Source organism: Pan paniscus, chromosome 12, assembly GCF_029289425.2.
Source record: "Pan paniscus chromosome 12, NHGRI_mPanPan1-v2.0_pri, whole genome shotgun sequence".
NCBI lineage: Eukaryota > Metazoa > Chordata > Mammalia > Primates > Hominidae > Pan > Pan paniscus.
This window is the reverse complement of record NC_073261.2, coordinates 102,171,718-102,191,020: the sequence shown is the minus strand read 5'-3', so window position 1 is coordinate 102,191,020 and position 19,303 is coordinate 102,171,718. Positions and strand designations below refer to the sequence as shown.

The 19,303-nt window shown below is 40.0% G+C and overlaps 1 protein-coding gene and 1 pseudogene across 11 annotated transcripts in view; one reads left to right on the top strand and one right to left on the bottom strand.

Moving 5' to 3' along the window:
• ITSN2 (intersectin 2) overlaps window positions 1–19,303 on the bottom strand; it is a 154,970-nt gene that overhangs the window by 125,693 nt on the left and 9,974 nt on the right. The gene's annotated exons all lie outside the window — the stretch shown is intronic.
• On the top strand, window positions 446–3,772 carry LOC134728660 (large ribosomal subunit protein eL42-like; annotated as a pseudogene).

Sequence of the window (19,303 nt, the reverse complement as noted above, 5' to 3'; positions counted from 1 at the left end):
TTAAGGTAGAGTTTCGCTCTTGTTGCTCAAGCTGGAATGCAATGGCGCGATCTTGGCTCACTGCAACCTCCGCCTCCCAGGTTCAAGCAATTCTCCTGCCTCAGCTTCCCAAGTAGCTGGGATTACAGTTGCACATCATCACACCCGGCTAATTTTTTGTATTTTTAGTAGAAATGGGGTTTCACTATGTTAGCCAGGCTGGTCTTGAACTCCTGACCTCAGGTGATCCACCTGCCTCAGCCTCCCAAAGTGCTGGGATTACAGGCATGAGCCACTGCGCCCAGCCTACTTTTTTTTTTTTTTAAGCTATGTTGTTAGCACACAGAACACTTCATTGTTGTTTTTGGGGGAAGGGCCATATGTCACTAATAGAATGTCTCCGAAGCTGGACTAATGTGGGGGAAACACCTTTCCCTTCTAGTTTTGAGAGAGTTCCTCTTGGCTCCCAGGAGGAGGGATTCCCTGACTTTAACACACATGGCCACCTTGGCACAAAAGCCTTGTGGTATGGAAAACAAATTTGTTTTTATGCCCTCTTCTCCGTTTCCGTCCTTCAGCAGAGACTTAACTCCCTTAAACTCAGACATCTGTTGAGACCTGACCCCCTCAATCATTAGTTACCAGTGTGTCAGGCAATCTGGACTTTCCAGTGATGCCACTGAGACGGCACCTGTCAAAAGAGCAGTGGTTCTTCAGATAAATTCTGCCATTTTCATTTCACTTCCTGAAAGTCAGGGTCGGCTGGGAAAAGTTGTTAAACAATATGCTAAATGTGAAATGTCAACCCTCACTCTAAACTTTCCCTGTTCATAGCATCAGATGAAGACTTCATTGGGTTTTAGAGTGGCTTTCTGATTTTTGGTCTACTGAAGAAGGGAGTTTGAAAGTTGTTGTGGCCAGACGCAGTGGTTCATGCCTGTAATCCCAGCACTTTGGGAGGCCAAGGCAGGCAGATCACCTGAAGTCAGGAGTTCAAGACCAGCCTAACCAACATGGTGAAACCCCATCTCTACTAAAAATACAAAATTAGCCAGGCGTGGGGCACATGCCTGTAATCCCAGCTACTTGGGTGGCTGCGGCAGGAGAATCGCTTGAACCCAGGAGGTGGAGGTTGCAGTGAGCCAAGATCAGGCCATTGCACTCCAGCCTGGGCAACAAGGGCAAAACTCCGTCTCAAAAAAAAAGGAAAATTGTTGTATACTCTTAATGATTGTCTGCCCATGTCCTGCCTGAAATACCATGATTGTTTACGGAAAGTATCTTTAATAAAGCTGGATACAGTTTGGCTTGGGAAAAAAAAAAAGAATGCCAAATAGTAGATGCTCAGTAATCACAGGCATAATTCTGGAAATAAAACCTGAGAATGAACTAAATATTAATAATATTACTGGCAATAAGGGCAAATCCCTTGGGTAAAGCTGAAGGTACTAGTATTACAGAATCTTTATCATCTGCTATGTGGAATTTAGCCACCCATGCACATAGGTACCATATTATATGTAACATTTATATTGTATGTAACATCTGATTAACTGTGGTAACATCTAAATATGGGAGTATATTTTGTTGGAACCAATAAGCTTTTAAAACATATCATTTCATATCTATTACATTTCTATTCTCTCTGCCCCACTGTGGAATAATTACCTAATGCTTAACAATTCTACTAGTCTATTTGCAGAGTAGTACTTAACAATTATAATTGAAATTTTGAAAATGCAACAGATACCAAAAACTTTGTTTTACATTTTTCAAAAAGCAATTAATAAATTAACATCTACTGTTTACCATTAATTCAACACACTTCTGTTGATCACAGTAGATGTACTGTGTCATGCTGAATATTCATTGAGAATCCAATGTTTCAGGTTCTGCAGAAGGAGTTTCAGACACTGACAAGCTTGTAGACTTATCTACCAGGTGCCAGATACTGCTAGGCACCTTTGATAATATGGATACTCCTCTCACAATATCCCCACAAGGCAGATGATACTGTACTCATTTCACAGAAGAAACTGAAGAGGTTAAATACTTGCCCAAATTCAGTATGTCATGAAGCCAGAATGCAATCCCAAGCCTGTCTAATTCTTAAGCCCATGAACTTCCCATGGGCTTTATCTGCCTCTTCCTCTCTTAAATGGAGATAATGCGTCACAGGTTCCTGCAAACAGCAGGAGAACTTATTGTTAGCACATTTGTCCAGGAGAAGAAAAACAAGCCAGAGATGACTCCCAACACACTGGACAGCATCAATTACATACATAAATTAGGGAGTGCTAATTGTTTCTTATCTCTTGGTATAACTCTCTGAAAGGAAGAAAAGGGTAACCAGCATCTCCCCAGGTACATGACTGGCGCCTGTTTCAGGCAAGTGCAATTGAAGTCAGCATCCAACAAACACCCCTTTCTACTCTTCACAGGGGATGAAATGTAGTGACAGGCAATTTTGGCAAATTTGCAGTCATCATGTATTTTGAATACTGTTAGTTATGTATGGTTTTTAGAATGTTCATATGATTTTCCTGCTCATTAAAAATTAATGCAGAAGTGGCATTGTTCCCTTTGTAGGAACCAAGAAAATATATTGGGTAAATAGTAGGCATAAGGCAAAGAACACTGCTTCAATTTAATATAATTCAGTTGCAATTTGGAGTAATTGCCAAACGTACTTTAGACAATGTAGAAAATATACTCACACTGAGACAGAAAAAAGTAGAAATGCTAGAATAAAAGCAGGAAATCCTGCTTTTACAAACGGTCAGTAAGACTCAGAAAAAGTCACAGCCATTATAAGTGAAAAGTCGCTTAATTAAGGTTTAGGGGTTTTTTTGTTTTGTTTTTTGAGACAGAGTCTCATTCTGTCACTCAGACTGGAGTGCAGTGGCACAATCTCGGCTCACTGCAACCTCCACTTCCTGGGTTCAAGTGATTCTCCTGCCTCAGCCTCTTAATTAGCGGGGACTACAAGCGCACGCCACCACGCCTGGCTAATTTTTTTTTCTTTTTTTTGAGATGGAGTCTCCCTCTGTCACCCAGGCTGGAGTGCAATTGTGTGATCTCAGCTCACTGCAACCTCCGCCTCCCAGGTTCAAGCGATTTTCCTGCCTCAGCCTCCCAAGTAGCTGGGATTACAGGTGCCCAGCACCGCGCCCAGCTAATTTTTGTATTATTAGTAGAGAGGAGGTTTCGCCATGTTGGCCAGGCTGGTTTTGAACTCCTGACCTCAGGTGATCCGCCCGCCTCGGCTTCCCAAAGTGTTGCAATTACAGGCATCAGCCACTGTGCCCAGCCTGATTTTTGTATTTTTAGTAGAGATGGGGTTTCACCATCTTGGCCAAACCCCAAACCCCTTGGCCCAGCCAAGGTTAAAGTTTTTGTTTGTTAAGAAGCACAGTTACAGAAAGAATTACAATTACTTTCTGTGCCAACAGCGCTCATGCAAACATGGTGAACATTCCTAAAACCCGCAGGACTTTCTGTAAGAAGTGTGGCAAGCACCAACCCTGCAAAGTGACACAGTACAAGAAGGGCAAGAATTCTCTGTATGCCCAGGGAAAGCGGTGTTATACAGGAAGCAGAGTGGTTATGGTGGGCAAACTAAGCTGATTTTCCAGAAAAAGGCTAAAACTACAAAGAAGATTGTGCTAGGCTTGAGTGCGTTGAGCCCAACTGCAGATCTAAGAGAATGCTGGCTATTAAAAGATGCAAGCATTTTGAACTGGGAAGAGATAAGAAGAGAAAGGGCCAAGTGACCCAGTTCTAAGTGTCATCTTTTCTTTTATTATAAAGACAATAAAATCTTGAGTTTATGTTAAAAAAATAATAATTACAATTATCATTTAGTCCAAAACCCTCAATTTTCAAGGTGGGAAAACTAAGAAACTTGTAAAAGATCACAAGTTAGTAGCAAAGGTCCCAGAAACTACATCTCTGATGTACATGTCCAGTGCTCTGGTTTTTTAAGACAAAGTATCACCCTGCCACGCAGGCTGGAATGCAGAGACATGATCTCAGCTCACTGCAACCTCTGCCACCTGGGCTTGAGCAATCCGCCCACCTCAGCCTCCTGAGGAGCTAGGACTACAGGCGTGTACCACCATGCTCAGCTAATTTTTAAATTTTTTTGTAGAGATGCGGCCTCACTACATTTCCCAGGCTGGTCTCCAACTCCTGGGCTCAAGTGAACCTCCCACCTTACCCTCCCAAAGTGCTGGGATTACAAGCGAAAGTCACTGCACCCAGCCTTCCAGGGCTGTTTGTTTTTGAGACAGAGTCTCACTCTATCCCCCAGGCTGGAGTGCAGTGCACCATCTTGGCTCACTGCAACCTCCGCCTCCCTGGTTCAAGTGATTCTCATGCCTTAGCCTCCCGAGTAGCTGGAATTAAGGTGCCTGCCACCATGCCCAGCTAATTTTTGTATTTTTAGTAGGGACGGGGTTTCGCCATGTTGGCCAGGCTGGTCTCAAACTCCTGACCTCAGGTGATCTGCCCGCCTCCCTGGGAGATTACAGGCGTGAGCAACCACGCCCAGCGCAGTGCTCTGTTCTTAAAAGTTTCCCTTGGCCAGGCACGGTGGCTCAAGCCTGTAATCCCAGCACTTTGGGAGGCCGAGGCAGGTGGATCACGAGGTCAGGAGATCGAGACCATCCTGGCTAACATGGTGAAACCCCGTCTCTACTAAAAATACAAAAAAATTAGCCAGGCATGGTGGCGGGCACCTGTAGTCCCAGCTACTTGGGAGGCTGAAGCAGGAGAATGGCATGAACCCAGGAGGCGGAGCTTGCAGTGAGCCGAGATGGAGCCACTGCACTCCAGCCTGGGCCACAGAGCGAGACTCTGTCTCAAAAAAAAAAAAAAAAAAAGTTTCCCAACTTGCCCACTCATATCACCTGGGATATTTACTAATTGTACATTATGAATAGAACCTAAATAAATGTTCTTGGCTTGAGACCCTTCCACACAGCTACTAGTTTTTTCTTAAAGCACTCATTAATGCCCCTTTCCTGCTTAGAAAATCTTCCACTGATTACAAGTTAAAGTCCAAACTTCTTAGTATGAAATACGGCCCTCTTCAGTATCTCACTGTATCACATTCTCCAGGTACTTTCCATTTCCATATGTCCTAAGTATACCAATCTTTTTTGAAACAGTAACTTTTGTTCTCTCCTCTACTCCTTCATAAAGAGGTGCTCCCTTTGTCATGGTCATCACACTTTCTTCTCCTTCTTTGATTCCCAATTCAAATGTCATCTTGTCTTTGAAAGACTTCTATCCTCCCAGGTAGTTAGTCACTATCTCCCATGCGTGTCCATACACTTGTTTACACCACAATAACCTCATTTATCACACTATTTTAATTTCATGATTGCCTGTTTCACATGTCCTGGGGAGAGACCATTTTTATTTACCTCCATATGCCTGGTTTCTAAACCAGATCTTCCAAAGAAAACACTCGATAAACATTTGCTGAACAAATGAATTGGGTAAATAATATGGTTGAGATACCAAAAAAGATGTGAATAAAGCAAGCAGGGAGAGGCAACGATGAACTGAATATACAGAAAGGAAACCAGCAGGAAGCAGAACAGGCTCCAACCTACTTCCATTAAACCCTGCAGAAATCAGAGTTGTGCAACATGGCTCTCCTGTAACTTGGCTTTTCTTTTTTTTTTTTGAGTATACTTTTAAAGAAAGGTTTATTTCCCATTGACTTCTGAAGGTTTTTTATCGAGAGTGAGGAAGGCGGCTCAGGTTTTTTAATTACTTCATGATTCAATATTTTGAATCATTTTGATTAAATAAATTTGACGAATGGTCTGACATTCAAAAGCACAATCATCAATCATCATGTTCCTGCAGGCGTGTGTGTCTATATGTATGTGTGTGTGTGTGTGTGTGTATACACAAAATATATATATATATATATATATATATAATTTTTTTTTTTAAGACAGAGTCTCGCTCTATCACCCAGGCTGGAGTGCAGTGGCATGATCTCGGCTCACTGCAACCTCAGCCTCCTGGGTTCAAGTGATTCTCCTGCCTCAGCCTCCCAAGTAGCTGGGATTACAGGCGCGCACCACCATGCACAGCTAATTTTTTGTATTTTTAGTAAAGACGGGGTTTCACCATGTTGGCCAGGCTGGTCTTGAACTCCTGACCTTGTGATCTGCCTACCTCAGCCTCCCAGAGTGCTGGGATTACAGGCATGAGCCACCACGCCTGGCTTTTTTTTTTTTTTTTTTTTTTCTAGAGATATGGTCTTGCTACATTACCCAGGCTAGACTCAAACTCCTGATCTCAAGAGATCCTCCTGCTGCCTCAGCCTCTCGAATAGCTAGGACTACAAGTGTGCACCACTATGCCCAGCTTCCTGCAGGTATATTTTATAAAACTTTCTCTAGTGTCTCTGCCACTCCCAGCATGTGCTAGGTACACACAGCCAACTTCCAAACTATACTTGCTGATCAGTTGAGAAAAGTGTTCCTGTCTCATTTAGTTCCCAAGGAGATCAAGGTCAGTTCTCTATGAATGTAAACCAAAAATAAAATTCTAAGGCCCCCCAACCTTCTGAATGGACTTCCTTCTCATCCAGGGCACTGTTAAAATTTAACCTGAGGCTGGTTCAGGCCGTGATGGGAAGTGGGGTTCAGACATACTCATTAAACCTCACTGGCCTTAACATCAACACAGACTTAGTCTGATAAGAAGCATTTACATCTATCCTCTCAGAAGCCTGCCACCCAGAGGCTTCATCTGCATGATAAAACTTTAGTGTTTATAACCTCTTATCAACATAACCCAGTCTTTTCCTTTCTATTGATCCCAGGTCTTTAGATAAACTCAACCTATTGTCAACCAGAAAATTTTTAAATCTACCTATAAACTGGAATCCCACCCTCCCCTTCGAGTTGTCCCACCTTTCTGGATGGAACCAATGTATTTCTTAAATGTATTTGATTGAAGTCTCTTGTCTCCCTAAAATGTATAAAACCAAGCTGCACCCTGACCACCTTGGGCACGTTCTCAGGACCTCCTGAAGGCTGGGTCATGGGCCATGGTCACTCATATTTGGCTCAGAATTAATCTCTTCATATATTTTAGAGAGTTTGGTTCTTTTCATCGACATGAGAAGAGCTGGAGCAAAATTACCTGCTACTTTATAGTTTCTGCAGTAAGATGAAATTTACAGAATACATATATTCTCCATCTATGCATTCATTCATTCTTTCATTCTACCATTCATTTATTCATCAAACATGAATGGTCATTATAATAAAGGGACTTGGCCAGGTGCAGTGGCTCACACCTGTAATCCCAACAACTCAAGAGACTAAGGCAGGAGGATTGATGAGGCCAGAAGTTCAAGACCAGCCCAGGCAACACAGCAAGACCCCAACTCTACAAAAATAATAATAAATAATAAAGGGATTTGGGGAATGCCAAGAGAACCCAGAGAACAGAACGAACACTACTTGAGAGGTAAATCAAAGTAAGGTACATGTAATCAAGGAGGTAATATTTGTGTAAGAATTATCTAACATGAGGTCGGTGGCAAACTGAGTGAACTCCAAGTGTCCTTGGAGTGAATGACATTGTATAGTGTGCAGATAGGCTCTGTTATAAAGAAAGGAAGTTTCTGAGCCTGAGAGAAGGACTAGTTAAAAGAAGGAAAGCACAAGAGCCAGTGTAACACCAAAACCACTCCTACTCGTATTCAAAAACTGTGCGATTTGACAGTGATGTAATTTCAAAGAAGTCACTTCATCTTAAGAGGTACAAGAGGCCAGGTGTGGTAGCTCACACCTGTAATCCCAGCACTTTAGGAGGCCAAGGCAGGCAGATCATTTGAGTCCTGGGCTACACAAGGAAACTCCATCTCTACAAAAAACACAAAAATTAGCCGGGTGTGGCGGTGCATGCCTGTAGTCCCAGCTACTCAGGAAGCTGAGGTGGGAGGGTCACTTGAACTTGGAAGGCGAAGGTTGCAGTGACCTGAGATTGCGCCACTGCACTCCAGGCTGAGCGACAGAGTGAGACACCGTCTCAAAAAAAAAAAAGAGTTAAACCTTTAGAAACCCAGTAGTCTTCAAATTACGCTCCTTGGAGTTCTAAAAGTTTCAAGGAGGTACAACAGAGGTGGGGTAGGGAGGAAAGAGGGAAGGTTGGAAGGGATACCAACTTCAGTGAGACTAGCTCTGTTTTTGTGTATTATATATTGAAGCTTCTCCGTAAGATTTCATCTGATTTTTTCTTAAAGATAAATGACAACACACTGAATTCCATCCTCTTCATTTCGGAAACAACTAAATAGGTCAGGTATGGTTCATGGCTCATGCCTGCAATCCCAGCACTTTGGGAGGCCACAGTGGGAGGATCACTTGAGCCCAGGAGCTCAAGACTAGCCTGGGCAACACAGGGAGACTCTTTCTCTACAAAAAATTAAAAACTTAGTTGGGCATGGTGGCACACACCTGTAGTTCTAGCTACTCAGGAAGTAGCTACTCAGGAGGTGAAAGGATCATTTGAGCCCGGGAGTTCAAGGTTACAATGAGCTATGATTATGCCACTGCACTCCAGCTTGGGTAACAAAGTGAGACAGTGTCTCTAAAATAAAATAATGTAAAAAAAAACAAGTAGAAGCCAAAGAGATTAAGTAACCAAGATCACACAATTTAAGACAAACAGTAAGTCATGCTATTGATTTTGGACATTGCTGTGCAAGTCATGGAGAGCCAGTATTTAAAACACAGTATAAAGTTGAATGTACTTGGCAGGGCGCGGTGGCTCACGCCTGAAATCCCAACACTTTGGGAGGCCGAGGCGGCAGATTACCTGAGGTCAGGAGCTTGAGACCACCCTGGCCAAGATGGTAAAACCCCATCTCTACTAAAAATACAAAAATTAGCCAGGCATGGTGGCACACGCTTGTAGTCCCAGCTACTTGGGAGGCTGAGGCAGGAGAATCGCTTGAACCCGGGAGGTGGAGGTTACAGCGAGCTGAGATCACGTCACTGCACTCCAGCCTGGGTGACAGAACGAAATTCCATCTCAAAAAAAAAAAAAAAAAGTTGAATGTACTTGTTTACCCAGCATCAAGATGAAGAAAGTCAAAATCGTCGCAGTCCCCCAAAGTCCCCTCATGCTCCCTTCCAGCCTCTGTCCCACCAGGGAAACATGATCCCAACTTCTAATACCATAGATTCGTTCTGTCTGCTAAGGTACTTCATATGAATGGAATTATGTAGCCCGTTGTGTCTCTTTTGTTCAGCATTTGGTCTATAAGTTGTGTCATTATAGATCCTGTGTTCTCAAAAAAGGAAAAAAAAAAACACACACACACACATATAGTATATGTTCTAGTTAGAGACCCACATTTGGTAGTTATCAGAGATTGGGAATACTTGTAATGTCAGTGAATTACATTATCCAGGGAAAGTACATATAAAAAAATATATAAGAAGACTGGTCTTTTAAGAGGAGAGGAAGACAACTCTGACAAGCAGTATAGGAACAAACTGGATTTTGAGTCTTGAGACAAACACACCAATTATGAAGTGACTGGCATAGTCCAGGCAGTGAGAACTTGAACTTGAGCAATGGAGAAGAGGTATTTCAAAGGTAGAATAGACAGGATTTTCTGGTCAGCTAAATGTGGAAGATGAAAGAGGAGCATCACAGATGGGTTTCTATCTTGGGTGACTGTAGAGCAGTAATATTAACCAAGATAGAAGCTCTAAGAAAGTAGGAATCTAGATATTAGATTTGAGGGATGAACAACAAAATGTTCAATTTTGAGCACACCTAATCTGATCCACCTACAAAGACATCTAGATGGAAGTGTCCAAGAGACAGTGAACACTCTATCTAGAAACCCAGATTTCGTAGTCATTAGGTATTGGGAGTAGTTGTAATCATGTGGGTGAATGACATTATCCAGGGAAATCATGTATAAGGAAAAAGAGACAAGAATAGTCAGAAACAGAGGTTCAGAAACACGAGAAATCGGGATACAGAGTTAAGAGTTTCAAGGAGAAAATGGTATTGTCACAGAAGTTAAGACTCAGCTATTAGTGTTGGCAATCTGGAGTGAGTGTAGTTCTAGCACAGTGATGGCTATAGAAGCCAAATTGAAGTAGATTAGGCAATAAATGTTTAAAATAAGGGGAAGAGCCTGGGTGTGGTGGCTCACACCTATAATCCGAGCACTTTGGGAGGCTGAGGCAGGCAGATGACATGAAGTCAGGAGACCGGTCTCACGGTCAACATGGTGAAACCCTGTCTCTATTAAAAATACAAAAATGCGCCGGGCATGGTGGTGAGTGCCTGTGAGGCGGGAGAATAGCTTGAACCTGGGAGGTGGAGGTTGCAGGGAGCCAAGATCGCACCACTGCCCTCCAGCCTGGGCGACAGAGCAAGATTTCCTCTCAAAAAATACATAGGAAAAAAGGTAAGATTTAAGAAAGGGAGGCAGAGTTATTATAAGGCTTTAGTTTTTAGGTGACAGAACAAAACTATTTTTAGACAAAAAAAAAAAAATAAAGATTTAATTTACAAAAAGGAGATGGAAGAGAAGTTACCTAATGGAAGTTAGGGCCAGAAAAAGAAGTAGTAGACAGCTCTAGAACACGAAGTTAGAACCTGGGACAGATATTTCTGTCTCTGAGAATGAAGTTCAGGAAGGGGAGTAAGAATGAACAAAGGCATACATAAGTTTAGAAGCAGAAGAAAGAGCAGTTGAGAAGGTACAGATTTTCTTCTACCATTTTTCTTTTCTTTTAGAGATATATAATCTTTTTGAGACAGTCAATGTTGCCAAGGCTGGAGTGCAGTGGCATAATCACGGTGCACTGCAGCCTCGACCTCCCAGGCTCACGTGATTCTCCCACCTCAGCTTTTCAAGCGGCTGGGACCACAAGAGCACGCTGCCAAGCCCGGCTAATTTTTAAAATTTCTTATAGAGGTGCAGTCTCCCTATGTTGCCCAGGCTGGTCTCAAACTCCTAAGCTCAAGTGATCCTCCCACCTCAGCCTCCCAATGCAAGCTTTCTTTGTCTCTCTTCTTTAGGCTCAGACAGCAGTCCAAAGGGCAGAGCTAAGGACAGACTCCTTGATCTCGTAGGCCCTCAAGTGTCTAAGCACAAATTTCTCTCCTCTTCAAGCCATAAAAGAGAAAGACACATGCAAGTCAGTTCCCATGACTCAACCAGATATGTGCATTTCAGCTTGCATTCAAATCAGCTTAGGCCCTACACATCAAAACATTTGTTAAAATGAATGAATGTGAAGGAAAACATTCTAGGCAGAGGTTACTCTGCAAAAGCAGAGTAACTAGTGTGGTCTGGAAAAATAGATTACTTACTCACATGAAATAGTGAAGGGCTGGCCTGGCACAGTGGCTCATGCCTGTAATCCTAGCACTTGGGAGGCCGAGGCAAGTGGATCACCTTGAGCTCAGGAGTTCAAGACCAGCCTGGGCAACACAGTGAAACCCCTCTCTACCAAAAATAAAAAAAATTAGCCAGGCGAGGTGGCATGTGCCTGTGGTCCCAAGTACTCAGGAGGCTGAGGAGGGAGGACTGCTTGAGTCTGTAAGATGGAGGTTGCAGTGAGTCAAGATCGTGCCACTGTACTCCAGCCTGAGTAACAGAGTGAGACCCCATCTCAAAAAAAAAAAAAAAAAAATAGTGAAAGGCTAACAACAATGCAAGGAACCATAACGATAGATACAAAAATAAGTACAATGTTAATGCCTAGCTGATACAAATGTCAATTAGCATAAGATCCTTAAAACAACCTGAAAAATTAAACATTAAAAAATATATATATAATAGAAAGTGAAAGTCCATTACCAAGAAAACAATCATTAGCAGTTTTGAATAGATTGTTCCGGATATTTCCTATTTATACACTAGCAAATACCACTTTTACACAAATGAAGTCATACTTCATTGTTCTGCTTTTTTCATGTTACCAATTTTTCACAGTGAATAAGTAATCTTCTATTTTTCCAGACCACACTAGTTACTCTGCTTTTGCTTGTACTGTAACCACTGCCTAGAATATTTCCCTTCATGTGCATTCATTTTAACAAATGTTACAATTAATGCTACAATAAACATTCTTCATACATGTGTGTAAATATAGGTCTGTGGACAGATATGTGCTTCCAAAGATAAATTCCAGAAGTGGAAGTAGCAGGTTAGAGAGAATGAACATTCTAATTTTAATAGATAATACCAAACAGCCTAAATTGGACTTTACCTATAAAGTCTCTCAATACAGGCTGATAGCATAACACCAATAAGATGGGGTTTAGAGACACAACCCTCTAACTCTGACTTAATTCAAAAGACATTTTAGAGTACCTATACCAGTAATATACTCCATTTCCTCTAAGCAATTTTCCACAAACATTATTTCCCTTAACTAAGCTTTCCTCTCCAAATAAATGTAATTTATAAGCACATGCTCCACAAAAATCTCAAACATGAAAAACTTACTAAGCAGACTCCACAGACAGGGGAGGAGGGGTGAACCTGAAGACCCAGTCCTGATTACCACAGTTAACAGTTTGGTATTTGTTTTTCCAGATTTATTTTATGCATATATAAACAAACATGTTATTTTTCAAACCCAAATAAAATTATGCTAACCAATTAATATTCTATTATTTTCATTACACATATTACAGATATCCTTCCATAGCAATATATAATACATCAATCATATCCTTTTAAATAGGTGTACAGCATTTTATTATATGGATGTATCAGAAATTAAGCTATCTTCCACTGGTGGACATTAAGACGGTTTCCAGTTTTTTGCTTAACAAACCATACTACTTTGAACATCCTCATATATACACTGAGTATTTAGGTAGGACAATACTTCTAGAAGTAGAATTAATGGGTATCAAGTTGCTTTCCAAAATTTATTAATAGTACCATTTTATATTCCCATTGGTGTGAACTTGTTTCTGTATAATCTTGCCAATATTTGGTATGAACAATTATTTTATGTATTGCCAACCTGAGAGGCAAATTTTTTCTAAATTTTCATTTCTCTGATCATTAGAGAACTCCGCATTTTTCATATATCATGTATATTTCTCCTATGAATTGCCTATTCATTTATTTTGCCCATTTTCTATAGCATGCTGTTCAATGGAAATGCAACACAAACTACATAATGTAATTTTAAATGTTCTAGTAGCCACATTTTAAAAAGTAAAATTAGGCCAGGTGCAGTGGCTCACGCCGGTAATCCCAGCACTTTGGGAAGCTGAGGCAGGTGGATCACCTGAGGTCAGGAGTTCGAGACCAGCCTGTCCAACATGGTAAAACTCCATCTCTACTAAAAATATAAAAATTAGCTGGGCGTGGTGGCGGGCACCTGTAATCTCAGCTACGCAGGAAGCTAAGGCAGGACAATCGCTTGAATCTGAGAGGCAGAGGTTGCAGTGAGCCCAGATTGCGCCAGTGCATTCCAGCCTGGATAATAGAGTGAGACTACATTTCAAAAAAATAAATAAAAAGTAAAAATAAACGGGTAAAATCTGTATTAATATATTTTAATTAGTTCATATCTAAATATTATCATCTCAACATATGATCAGTATAAAAATTCTTATGACATTTTACATTTTTGTAGTCTTCAAACTCCAGCTTTTACACTTATTATACACTTAGAGTACTTCTCAATATAGAACTAGCCACATTTCAAGTGCTGATTAACCACATGTTAAAGGCTACTGTATGGGATAGTGTGGTTCTATAGGATCTTTATATGTGAGAGCTCAGATTTCCCCCATTTCAGCCTTTTTTCCCCTATATTTTTATTTTTACTGTACAAATAATTTAAGAGCAAAGGCTTCAAATAATGTACAATTATGAAGAGCAAAACATGACAGTCATTCTTTATTACCTCACTCACAATACCATCTCCAAGATAACCATATCAGCCACTGAAGTACATTCTCACAGCCTTTTACATATTATATAAACGTATATATACCCATATGTATTTTACATTGTCTAAACCTTCTTCTAAGATAATACCCATCAGAAATACCACATTCAATTCTACATAATATTCAACAGGATGGATAGATCAAAATTTATTTTTAATAGACACATAATACATTAATATTCTCATTGTAAAAACTTAAAACATACAAATAAAGCCAATTCTTTTGACCATCCTTCCCCATCAGTCTCTTAAAATACCCAGTGTTGTTAACAACATGACCTGTATCCATGGATCTTTTTCTATGCATTACAATAATAGATATTATATTAATAGTAAGCTTTTACCTGTAACATATGCTATAAATGCTTTTAATGTAGCTTGTTTGTCTTTTAATTTTAGGGCATCTTTCATTATACCAATTTAAATTTGTTGGTCTTTCTTTTATGACTAGTGAGTGTCTTGTCATACAAAGAAAGGCCTGTCTCATACCAGGTCTTATACCAGAAAATTGTCCTATATTTTATTCTAGTACCTCTATGATTTAAGGGTTTTATGTATATATTTGATCTACGTGGATTTTATTTTGGAGTGAAGAAATGGATATGAGTCCAAATTGTTTGCGCTACCCTTCTACCACCACCACTTGCGATGTCTAGCAGTGTCTACCCTTCTTATCTATATGACTTCTAAGACTGTATCCCAGCCCATAAAGATGGAAAGGCAGAAGGCTACGTAGAGTATAGCACAGAAAGGAGGGTGGGGGATTAACTGTAGAGAGGAAAAACTTGACAAACACTACTTTAGCCAGCTGGTCAAGGTCAACATCAACAGTCATAAAGCATGCAGACAGTATGTGCTCTTGATAAGATGAAAATATCATTTTGCCTTTGTCATCTTCCTCCTAAAAATTCACTAACTTAGTCCAAGCATGACAAATCATCAAATTCCAATATACCTACAATATATTTATATATCTCCTACAATATCTGTCCAGTAACCTCTCAAAACTGTCAAAGTCATCAAAAACAAGGAAAGTCTAAGCAACTGTCACAACTAAGAGGAGCCTAAGGAGTCATGACAGCTAAATGTAATGTGGTGACCTGGAACAGAACAAGGATATTAAATAAAAACTAAGGAAACTGAAATAATGCATAGACTTCAGTTAATCATAATACAATCAGTATTGTTCATTATTCCTAACATATGTACCATACTGATATAAGATATTAATAATAGTGGAAACTATGTGTGGGGTACATGAAGGGATATATGGGAACTCTGTTCTATTTGCTCCATTTTTCTGTAAATTTAAAACTGTTTAAAAAATAATTAAGCCTATCAATTTTATAAAAAGCAAATACCTCAGAAGTAGAAGAGTATAGGTAAATATGTGCCTCTAATTTTGACCACATTCATTAAAAACAAAATACCCACTTGATCCACATGGAAATTTATCTTTTTTTTTTTTTTTTTTTTGAGATGGAGTCTCGCTCTGTCACCTAGGCTGGAGTGCAGTGGCACGATCTCGGCTCACTGCAACCTCCACCTCCCGGTTTCAAGTGATTCTCCTACCTCAGCCTCCCGAGTAGCTGCTACTACGGGCACCCGCCACCACGCTCAGCTAATTTTTTTTGTACTAGTAGAGACAGGGTTTCACCATATTGGCCAGGCTGGTCTTGAACTCCTGACCTTGTGATCTGCCGACCTCAGCCTCCCAAAGTGCTAGGATTACAGGCGTGAGCCACTGCAACCAGCAGAAATTTATCTTAAGAAAAAATCTAAAGAACAAAAATAGATTGCAAGGATGCATAGTACAGTTTTACCAATATTAGAAAAAATACAAATAAGCTAATTTATCCAAAAATAGAGAAAGAAGCAAAAAATTAAAGTTACATTCACTCAGAATATTATTTACCTATTACAAATGACAATTTCAAGGCTATAGGAGATAGGATATGTTTATTATATAACTTAATTAAAAAAAAATACAAACTGTAGGCCAGGCACTGGGGCTCACGCCCGTAATCCCAACCCTTTGGGAGGCTGAAGCAGGTGGATCACCTGAGGTCGGGAGTTCGAGACCAGCCTGACCAACAAGGAGAAACCCCGTCCCTGCTAAAAATACAAAATTAGCCATGCGTAGTGGCACATGCCTGTAATCCCGGCTACTCGGTAGGCTGAGGCAGGAAAATCGCTTGAACCCAGAAGGCGTAGGTTGCGGTGAGCTGAGATCGCACCATTGCACTCCACCCTGGGCAATAAGAGCGAAATGTCATCTCAAAAAAAAAATTGTAGAATATGAATGTAAATTTGGGTTTTCTTTTTTTTTTTAATCTTACATGAACCACATATACCAAAATGTTAAACAATTAAAAACAGATAAGGCTAAACACAGTGGCTAATATTTGTAATCCTAGCGCTTTTGGGAGGCCAACGCGGGAGAATCATTCGAGGCTGGGAGTTCAAGACCAGCCTAGGAACATAGTGAGACCCCATCTCTACCAATAATTTTAAAATTAGCTGGGTGTGATGGGTGGTGTGCATCTATAGTCCTAGCTACTCAGGAGACTGAGGTGGGAGGATCACTTGAACCCAAGAGTTCGAGATTACAGTGAGCTATGAACATGAGACTGAACTCCAGCTGGACAACAGTGAGACCCTATATCTATAAAAATAAATAAAAATTAAAAGTGAAAAACAAATACTAAGATCTCAGTAAAGATCTTACTCTTCAGTAAAGAGAAGGCTATGGTAAACTTATAACTAGTTTTTCAAATACTATGATTTTTTTTTTTTTTTTTTTTTTTTGCCCAAGCTGGAGTGCAGAGGCGCAATATCAGCTCACTGCAACCTCCACCTTCTGGGTTCAAGCGATTCTCCTGCCTCAGCCTCCCAAGTAGCTGGGATTACAGGTGCCTGCCACCATGCCCAACTAATTTTTTGTACTTTTTGTAGAGACATTTTAGTAGAGACAAAGTTTCACCATGTTGGCCAGGCTGGTATCGAACTCCTGACCTCAAGTGATCCACCCCCCTCAGCTTCCCAAAGTGCTAGGATTACAGGCATGAGCCACAGCACCCGGCAGCCCTTGTCTATTTTTCAGTCTACTATAAACAATAATAAATAACAAGTCTCTTTTACTAAAAGCATTTAACTGAAATTACCATTTCATCTCAAATCCAGTCATGCTACATCCAGTGCTAAAAACTAAAGAGGAAAAGTACACTACAACAAACACACCCTATTGCAGGGGCAGACAGAGCCTGGCATCTAAGCTGATGCCATACCCCATAAGGGCCTGCATGGGAATAACTTTTATCTGTGATTGGTAGTTTCAGATCTCAACCAAAAGGCTAACAGAATAAAAGAGTAAAGAAATTCAAAGTAGCAGCTAACGGGCAGAAAAGCATTCGTCCATTTTCCTATGCTATCAAGCCAATTTGAAGTTTTTTAAAAAATTACCAATATACTTCAATTACTACAAATAAAGTATACTATCGCTGCAAAAAAAATAGCACTTTTGAATATAATATCAAAACAATCATCCAAGAAAGCAAACATAAAATAATAATAAATGTGGGCCAGTTGCAGTGGCTCACCCCTGTAATCCCAGCACTGTTGGAGGCCAAGGCAGGATGACAGCTTGAGCTCAGGAGTTTGAGACCAGTCTGAGCAACATAGTGAGATTCTGTCTCTACAACAACAACAATAATCATCATCATCATCATTATCATCATCATCAATATGCAATGAGAATTTTTTTAAAGCAAACTCCAAAATCTAACAGGGAAAAAAATTACCAGGAAAAAATAAAATAGAGATATTGTAACATGGAATTTGTTACACTAAAACCAATAGCATACCCAGAAAACATCCTTCACTCACAACACCACCTAACCAAAGCAAGGTCTCACTTCCCCCAAATATTTCAAACCACAAATTTACAAATTCTTTTCATCAACCTGAATTCTTTAATTTGAGTGGTCATAGACTTTTTTATTTTAATCTGATAAAACCTATGGTTGTTCTCCCTGGAAAAACACAAATGTACAAAATCTGGCACATAATTCTGAAGGTTTCACACCTCCAAAGCCAACTGTAGACTTTCAGACAATTCATGTGTTCCATAGCTTAAATGTTTAATGATAACATACACAAACCCTCATTCTTAAAAAAAGATAATGAAGTGGGAAAGACCCTTCCAATTATGTAATCCACTCATTCCCAAACTATTTTTTAAAGGAATAAAAGAATGGCTACTCCATAGGCCGAGCAGCAGCCTCATTCCCAAACTATTCTAACCATCACCCACCTAAGTAGGATAAGAGATCCAGCCTACCTACCTCCTCCCATTTTCTAGTGCAAAAATAACTCCCTAATGAAGAATTGTAGCAATGTAACAAGTACACAAGGGCAAAATAGTCCACAAAAATTTAAATGTAACATTAATTCTACAATTGTATTAATCCAAAAATAACAGCAACTAGAACCACAGCCAATTTGAGACAACACCACTGATGTAGTGAAAATATCTTCTGAGTGTGGGCATGCATAGTACTAATTTTCTAGTGCTGCCAAAGCATGGTATAGCTGACAGATTTCTTAGAAGAAAACTAAACTAGAGCCCTCGGTAAGTTCTAGAAACCAGCTAATTTTAGTTGTGAATACTAAATTTCAGTAATCCTTAGTAACTCAGATTATTGGTAGGTAGCCTATTCTAACACATAAATATCAGAGGTTATGGGAATGGAATAACAATAGCCCCTGAGAACTGAGGAGACGACTTGTATTTCTGGTTCATGATCCATTAGGAAAAGCTTCTGATCTAGTGAGTGTCTTGGACCATACTGAGGAAGCATTAATCTAAGCCAATAATTTTCAACAATTTTTCCACTGTGATTCTGAGTAATGGCTCACCAATAGTATAAAATTAACCTCCTAAACTGGAACCCACATACATCACTGGTGGGAATATAAAATAGATCAACTGCTTTGGAAAACAATTCAGAATTTCCTCAAAATGTTAAACATAGGTTACCATGTTAAGTCAGCAATTCCACCCCTCAGTATGAACCCAAGATAAATAAAAACATATACCAAAACCTGTACACAAATGCTCACAGCAGCATTATTCACAATAGCCAAAAAGTAGAAGCAACCGAGTGGAAGCAAATGTCCATCAACTACAGATGGATGAATGAATAAACAATAAACAAAATGTGGTATATCCATATAATCCATAAAATATTATTTGGCCATAAAAAGGAATGAAGTACTGATCTATGCTATAACATTGATGAATCTTGAAAACACTATGGTAAGTAAAAGAAGTG